The sequence below is a fragment of the Lissotriton helveticus genome, chromosome 1_1 (genome assembly GCF_964261635.1).
Source record: "Lissotriton helveticus chromosome 1_1, aLisHel1.1, whole genome shotgun sequence".
Taxonomy (NCBI): domain Eukaryota; kingdom Metazoa; phylum Chordata; class Amphibia; order Caudata; family Salamandridae; genus Lissotriton; species Lissotriton helveticus.
In genome coordinates this window covers 1,127,020,656-1,127,029,553 of record NC_136057.1, presented here as the reverse complement: position 1 = coordinate 1,127,029,553, position 8,898 = coordinate 1,127,020,656, and positions in this window count along the sequence as shown.

The window sequence follows — 8,898 nt, the reverse complement described above, 5'->3', positions numbered from 1 at the left end:
GTCAACTCTAACGTCTGAGGCCCAATACAAAGCATCATGGAAAAAGCCTGAAGTTGCACCACGTGAGAGGCGTTTCGCAAGGGGCGTCTCAAATGTTGTTGACTGTTTTGTATTAGGGACAGCACCCCTGGGTGGAGTTAGAGCAGAGACCTGAGGACCCTTTAGAGAGCGGATGGGTAGGCAGTGAGGGGTCATGACTGGAGAACTTTAGGTTTTCACCAAGAGACTTAGAGTGGGTGACTTCCCTTGGGGGTCATTCATTGCTGACACCTTTGTTAGGTTGGGATTTGGTTAAGTAGGGATACCATCTAGAACAGGGTAGGGACGCCTAACCTGTGTTTGTTTTCCTCCAACCTAAATGAAGGAGAGATATGCGTCTATGCTGATAGCTTTGCTATTTTTAGAACTTGTGTTAGTGATTTCTGTTGCTCGTCTGAGGGCTTTTCGAGAGCACATGTATGTAATTGGACCTGTGTATCTCGTGAATCTCATTCTGAGATGCTTGTATTTGCAGCTCATTATATCTTTACAATAAACTTTTGAAACCTAGAAGTTGTCCGTGATCTTTGAGAGTAGAGTCCTTTCTTGGGTGAACTAATTTGCAGATAGGTGTACTGTTTCCTTCCAAGACAGGCAATAAAGGTTCAGTCGACCAGATCGAGGTTTGGATCAATAGATATAAGGTATCGATCAAAATCTCGCCCTTTCACTTTGGGCACCAGCACTTATTTTAATAATAAAACACTGGTTGTAATCCATTTTCATGGTGGTGTGCCCCATGTAATTTAGTCCCATCCACTTCCTTCACTAGTGTAGTGATTCTTTGTTGACTATAGTGTTAGAGGTGGGAGGATTAACACTCTTCAGAATGAGATACAAGTTTAGCTTGTCTATATGTGGATGCTTTCCAGAGCAGCACAGGCAATGGGCATCACACATTTCGTCTCCACCACACAGAGCTTGAGTGAAGCACAAAATATATAATGTGGGTAATTCTCTTTTGTAAGCCTACTTGATCCGCCTTTAAAGCCCAGTAGTAAATTATACTGTTCTCTTTAGGAGACTGTAAAATGTATATAGCAAAAGGTACTGGCTATCAAAATAATGAATAGTTCGAACCAGAGGTCATTTGCGGAGAATCTCAACACTTTAAACGTGCACACACCTGAAAGAAAACGGGATGGAGATTCAGTAGAATTATTGAGATTTCTAAATAGAATGAACACGTTTTAAGAGTCAGGGATGTTCAGCATGTGTGTACTCCAATAACTGGGTGAAACAATATGAAACTAGAGGGTGAAAGCTCACAAGTTAACATCACAAGGTTTTCAATTCTTGGAGAAACCCTCAGCAAAAGTGGTGGAGTCAAAAATAATCAATGAAATAAGGAAACATTGGCAAAGCCAATAGGTCTGGTGTTTGAAGGTACTTGGGTCACACTTTCTGTGGCATGCCACAGCTGTCCTTGAAAGGAAATCCCATAATGAAGCAACAGCTTGGGTTATAACGATGCGTAATCTGGGAGTTGTTCGCCTTTACTGAACAGACTTCATTAGAGGAGTTAAGCTGTGCCCTGAGAGACGAGTGTTTTGAATAGGAGTCGGATAATAGAATTTGTATTGTAAGTGGTGAACTTAAAAGGCATACAAACTAAAAAAGTTACACTTTTGGCAAAGAGACTATATTTTTGTTGTATCCTTAAGATGACCTATGTATTCACAGCTTTACTTTGTGAAACAAAAAGACAGATATCCAAATATATTATCATGACAGCAAAGTCAAACAAATGGCCATTCAAGAGCAATTACAGAAAGCACTGCGTCGCTATGACAGGAATGGGGCATCTAAACAGAAGTCATTTCCTAAACAAAAAGTCCATAAATCTGCTATAAAGAAGTAATTGTGTCAGTAAAGTAAATGCATCAAAGAACACACTATCCTCTCAGTTACAAATCACTCACATCACATCATCAATCTAACAAAGGGAGCACCTAGAACTTATTTGTCCACCACCAATACCCAAAAGGATCACTAATGTAACCATCCACAGATTGTCATAACCTTGAGTGACAGCCTATTCAAGCAATGAAAAACCATGACAAACACATAAAAGCCAACAGCTGAAAGGGATGACCATTTTCTCCCAGTGATTCTTTATATTGTATATATTTATAGATGACCGCGGTCTCCCAGACAGCTAAAGCTGTCTCTAGTCAGACCTAAAACTGCCACAGGCGTGACCCACATGAATGCGATAGCTCTGAGTGTGTTAAGTTAAAGATGGAGACAAGGAAGAGTCTCTGTGTGAGGGGCCAACAGTGAAATGGGTAGACAGGATGAGCCCGGCTGTCCATTTGCCCCACCATGTTCTCTGTACCTATCGGTGACCCTGTTCGGGTTTCCTCATTAATCAGATTCCATTGGAGAGCAGGGGTGGTTAAAAGCCTGCTTATAAGTATTTAGGAGTAGAAAGCTTACTCCAACAGGGCGCTCCTCCAACATATGTTTCCAAGGAGCTCAAACAAGGCACAGTGCAGTGTAGCTGAATGGCTGATTCATAAGGATGCACTTAGCCCTTGGTTTCACATCACATTCTGCGAGATTATGATACTGAATTTGTATGTGCTAAAAGCATAAAGGCGTAACTGTCCCATTTGGATATCTGTAAATCTCGCCTAAAGTGGGTTATTTCCGTTCAGTTGTAATATACTTTTCAGACTGTGGTTGTGTTCTAATGTATTTTCGTTTACTGTTCCGCTGTGGTACCGGAAACTGGCCTGCAATACCAAACGTTTGCAGGTCCTGAAGTCGGTGCAACATCAAGGACAAATTGCTTCTTGGAGGTGAGTGCTTTGGAGTCATGTGCCATTGAGTGGCGCTGTGCTTAAGAATTTCAAAGAGGGTCCGAGACAGAGAAACCCTGCATCTGAGTACTCAACATGTAGCGGAAGGGAGCAACTGGAGAACAAGCAACAGCGTCTATGCTGGATGTCACACAATACTCTAGCTATCATTATAATATAATATCATAATCTTTATTAGATTTTAAAAATAAAATCATAAAAGACAAATCAGTTAAAAAGAACTAAAATTGACATCCACATAATCACACTTGCTTTAGAACTCCTGAAATAATAATAGCATTTGTAGAGCGCAACAGCTACCTCAAACAGAGGTGTCCCGGTGCTACGCGGTCAAAACCGAGGTACTGCATTTTTTTTTTTTTGCAGAGTAAGTAAGTAAGTAAAAAAATACTTTATTTGATTTGGTTTAAATCATGCAAAGATGGTTGACCGCTAAAAACACAAACACTTGTGATTTAAAATTCATGTCTGAATACTAGTTAATTAATAGACTTTCCCTTTGAAACATTGTAATCAGTAAGACGAAGGAAAGAAAAGAAAAACTGTGCAAATTGTGCTTTTTAGTCTTATGGAGTTGTTCAACCTTGCGGGATCTGGTTCTTGTATATTTGCTTTGAAGTAAATGTCTAACCGTTTTTTGAATCAAGTTCCGTGTCTTTCTTTTCTAACGCTTTTGCAGCTAGATTCAAAAGCTTTAATGATTTGCATGCCAATTACACCGTTGACCCTCCTAGACATTTTATTACTGCGGACCTGCATGTCCTTATCAGTTCTTTTTTCAGTAACGGCCGCAGCAGTCTTTTCCGTTCTGATAATAGTGCCGGGCAAATACAAAGTAGGTGGAGCACTGATTCGCCATCTTGTCCGCAAAGGCGACAGTCCGTTGAAGGCCAGGTGCGTTTCCATTTGGGTGTTAAATCTTTAGTTGGGTACACTCCCAGTCTCAGTAGAATTAATTGCAGTTTCATTCGGTTTGCAAAGTGTTCCGAAAGGTATGGTTGGGGCTTTAGCTTTTTATATGTCGGCAGCACCATCCATGCATTTGTTTTCATCAACAACGAGGCTTTGTCCTGGTCTTGGGACATTTGGTTGACTACTTTGTTGACCAATTGTTTGAACTCCGAGTAGGACAGTGCAGTGTGCCATGCTTCCTCTAACTTTAAAGCCTCTATTGATTTCTTTAGGAACGAATAGGCCGAATTAGTCAGTTTTGATTGTTTTTCGATCTCCAGCCAGCAGTAGTGTACCAGGGAGTCGTCCTCCGCTGCTCGCATTCTCCAGTAGTACTTGACCAGCGCTCCCTGTCTTGCCATGGTCTGGTTTTTTAGCCCAAATTCAAGTCTTATTCGGTCTTGTGTGATATGATGCGGGATGTGGAACAGTTTTTTGAAGAGGCTGGATTGGGCGATATTCAAGGATGTTGCATCTTTTGCGTTTAATAGTTCGGAACCGTATGTGATTGCGGGTAGAAATTTTGATGCCACGACCTTTAATAAGTGGGTAGTGGAACTGTCACTAAGTTTTTTTTGCAAGGTTTGAAATGCAAAGAGTAATTGATTAGCTTTAGTTTCCCGGTGTTCTTGGTGTTGCTTGTAATTAAGATGGCTATCTAGCGTAACCCCAAATACTTGTATGTCTCCTCGCGGTCCAAACTGTTGCTGTTAATCGTCCAAGTGAATTTTGGTATTTTTTTCTGTGGACTTGAAAAACACATGACCTTTGTTTTTTAAAGTTTATCTGTAGTTGGTTTAGGTCTGTGTATTCTACCAGTTTGTTTATTAATCGTTGTAGGCCACGAGGCGTTTGGGAGAGCAACACAATATCATCTGCGTATTGCAGACTTGCTGTTCTCTCATTCCCCAGTTTTGGAGGATCGCCTAGTGTTGAACGTAAGTGGTTGTCTAGGTCAGCTGTGTATATATTAAATAAACAGGGGGCCAACACGCACCCCTGTTTTAGGCCATTGATGGTAGTGATTTTGTTTGTTAGGCTTCGACCATCTCCCATTTTTATTTAAACCCATGTTTTCGAGTAAAGGTCTATGATTGCATTTAATACGTTTGAGGGTGCACCCCAGGATTCCATTTTTGCCCATAGGGCTTGTCTAGGGACCTTGTCGAAGGCCGCCTTAAGGTCCACGAAACACGCATACAGTACTTTGGAGTTTGAGATAGATTGATTGGCCAGAAGTGTAACTGCGGAAATGTTTGCTAATGTGCCCATTCCGGCTCGAAAGCCCGTCTGTGTGTTGGGGATCAGTTTGATGTTTTCTACCCAATCTTCTAGATCCTTAAGCAGGTTTGCAGCGTAGATTTTTGCCTCGACGTCTATGAGGGCTATTAACCTGTAGTTTAAGGGATTTGCGCGAGCCCCTGCTTTAAATATTGGGTGCAATATACTTCCTCGCCAGGAATCGGGGATAGTGTGGGATTCCCAAATGTTGTCGAACAGTATGGCTAGATGTTTGGACCAAAATTGTGGGTCTTTTTTGAATAGGGCGTTTGGCAGACCGTTGGGTCCCGGCGCTCCGTCTGATCCCTGCTTTTTTAATGTCAAAGTATGTTTATTGAGTTTTAAAACAGAAAAAGAAAAAGGCATGGCATAGCAATGGACAATCAACAGGCAAGTTAGGCAAGCGAGACAGACAGACACGTCTTCTCTAATAAGCATTAGGTGAGCAGGATAAGCACGCCCAAATGGAAAAGTGGTGCCTGGAAGTCTAAAGAATTCCCTAATCGGGGCGACAGGGAAACAAGCCAGCCCTAAGAACCCGCCTCCCCCCCAAACACCCAACCCCAACGCCCCCCCCCCACCCCACCAGTACGCCAGTCGTCTATAGTAATCGTGTGAGTTGTAGCAAATCAGAATGTATCAGGGCGCCTCTGGTTGCGTTCGGTCCACAATGCAGTCTGTGAGTCGTAGAAGACGAAGATATTTCGGGCAGGTGATTTCGTGGAATTCCCTGGAGAGCAACGTCAGGAGCGGTTGCCAAGTGGTGCGGAATGCGTCAGTGGTATGCGTGAGTGTGGCCTGGATCCGTTCCATGCCCAACGTGAACCACAGCTTGTGCAGCCAGCCAGTGTGGGTGGGTGGGTTAGTGGAGCCCCAGAGCGACAGGACGTGTTGCGAAGCTGCCTGCATTGCAATGCCCATCTGTTTGCCGCAAGTTGATCTCAAGGGGAATGTAAGTGCATTAGGAAGCCCTAAGAGTGTGTATGCTGGGAAGCGTGGGATCTCGGTGTCGAACGTGGAGTCAATGTCATCCAGGACGACCTTCCAGTATTCCTGCAAGGCGGGACATTCCCACAGGAGGTGAGTCAGTGTACCTCGGCTGCCACATCCTCTCCAACACAGCGCGCTACGGGTCGGGTTGCCTTGATTGAGTCTCGCCGGGGTAAGATGCCAGTAGATAGCCAGTTTGATCGCCGATTCCCTGGCTTTGGTATTTCGGGTAGTGTGGGCGGCCCTGTAGTGTATGTGGTTCCATTCCACTGAGGAAAGAGATCGTCCAAGTTCTGCTTCCCAACGCCGCTGTCCAGCGGTCTTATCAGGATCTGCAGCAGGGGAGAGCATCCGATAGAGGTCTGAGATGAGATGTTTATCTGAGTCCTTGGATATGAGCCAACGTTCGAACGGTGTCATTTGTCGGCCCACCAGAGGGGCAACGTCCGGACTCAAGAGCCAATGGCGGATTTGGAAATATTGAAACATGTGAGGGCCATCCACTCCATAGTCTCGCGAGATGTCGGCCAGAGAGAGGAACCCCTCCATATCAAAGAGGTGCCCGGCTGATCGGCAAGGCGTGTCACGCCATTGCTGGAAAGCTCGGGTGTCTGTGCCGGGTGGGAATGCGGGGTTGTCAAAGAGCGGGGTAAGTGGGGACGGGAAGGTCGTAAGGCCCCGTTTGACCGCTACCATGTCCCAGGCTGCCATAGTGGTCCGAGTGATAGGGGAGCGGAGGAGATAACGGGGTCTGTGCTGGCGAGCAAGAAACGGTATCTTCCACAGGGAGGTCTGCGCCATGGCCCTGTCCTGAAAGAGCCATCTCTTCTCTGATTCGGGCCGGTACCACTCCACCAGATATCGAATTTGCGAGGCCTGAAAGTATTGCAGCAGGTTTGGGATCCCGAGGCCGCCCTCGTCTACAGTCCTGTGTGCTATTCGTCGATGAAGTCTGGCGCGCTTCCTCTCCCACACAAATTGGTGAAGATCATGTTGGAGGTCAGCTAGCATTCCCATCGGCGGCGACACTGGGAGAGTCTGAAAGACGTACAATATTTTGGGTAGGACCGACATCTTTATCGCTGCGATCCTCCCGAGTAAGGAGAGAGGCTGCTTTGACCAACGCGCGAGATCAGCCCGGATCTGGGATGATAGGGCAGAGTAGTTGTGAGTAATCGTCGAGGTCGTGGAGGAGGTCAGGGTAATCCCCAGGTAAGGCAGTCGAGTGGTGGACCGCAGTTGACACCCGAAGTCAGGCGGTGGGATGTTGGGAAGAGCATTGCTGCCAAGGGGCAGTATCAGGGATTTCCCTTGGTTGACCTTGAAACCGGACACCTCGCCGAATCGCTCCAGCTCCGCCAAAAGCGCCGGTATGGAGCTAGATGGGCGGTCTAAAGCGGCGATTATGTCGTCTGCGTACAGTCCCACCACGTGGGGCTCGTTGCCGAAAGACATTCCTATAATGTGGGGATTGTCGCGAATTTTCTGCGCTAAGGGCTCCACGTATAGAGCAAATAGGAGGGGTGAGAGGGGACACCCCTGGCGGGTTCCTCTCTGTATCTCGAAGGGGTCGGACTTGAGGCCACCCAGCCGGACACGTGCCAACGGACGGTGGTGGCAGCTCGCGATCCAGGCTTGAAACCGGTCGCCAAGGTGGTAGCGCCGCAGCACAGCTTGCAAGTAGGTCCAGTCGACACGGTCGAAAGCCTTCTCTGCATCGATGGCTAATAGGGCAGAGTCGGAGACCTGGAAATGCGCTTTGTCCACGAGGTGCAGGAGTCTTTTGGTATTGTCACTGCATTGGCGGTTCGGGACAAAGCCCGATTGGTCCGGTTCGAGGATGCCCGGGAGGCAGGGGCCCAGGCGAGCCGCCAGTACTCCCGTAAATAGCTTCAGATCCAGATTGAGTAAGGAGATGGGGCGGAATGCAGAGCAGTGCGTTGGGGTTTGCCCGGCTTAGGCAGGACTACAATGTCGGCCGCAAGCATATCGGGCGGGATGGAGCTCGGCCCTTCAAAGGAATTAAATAGCCTGGCGAGGACAGGCGCTAAGACATGGCCGAAGGATTTATAAAAGCCCGAGGAGAAGCCGTCAGGGCCCGGGGATTTAAGCGGACGAAGGCGTGCAATGGCAGCGAGGATCTCGTCGGGGCGAATGGGGGCGTCAAGAGTTTCCACGCTCGCCGGGCACAACGGCGTAATATCGGCCGATTGCAGGTATTCGTCAATGGCTGTCGGTGACGTTTCATCCGTGCTATATAGAGAGGCATAGTAGGAGCGAAAGGCTGAGGCGATCTGTGCATCTTCGGTAACTGCATCGCCGGCATCGTCTAGCAGCGACGTGATTTTGGAGCGTTGTAGTTTGGCTTTCAAGGCGCTGGCTAGGAGCCGGCCGGTGCGATTGCCCCCCACGTAGTACGTGTGACGGAGGCGAAGAGCGGCAAATTCTGCCCTATCGGTGTCGAGGCTAGCCAGCTGAGCTCGGGCGGCTTTAAGTTGGCGCCAGATTCTTGGGGCGCCAGTGCGGCTGTGAACTCTCTCCAGCTCCGCGACTTTGTCCGAGAGGTCACTCCTTTTTTCTTTGCGAAGTTTGGCGTCTGCAGCTGATATCGCTATCAGCTCTCCCCTAACAACAGCTTTCAAAGCTCCCCACAAGGACGACATCGACACATCAGGGGTGTCGTTGGTGGCTAAATAGTTTGAGATGCATTTATGAATTTGGCGGGTTACCGCCGGTTTTTGTAAGAGGGTTTCGTTAAGCCTCCACGACCCCGGAGCGCGCGGCGAACTGGGTACGTTAAGCGTCAGTTCCA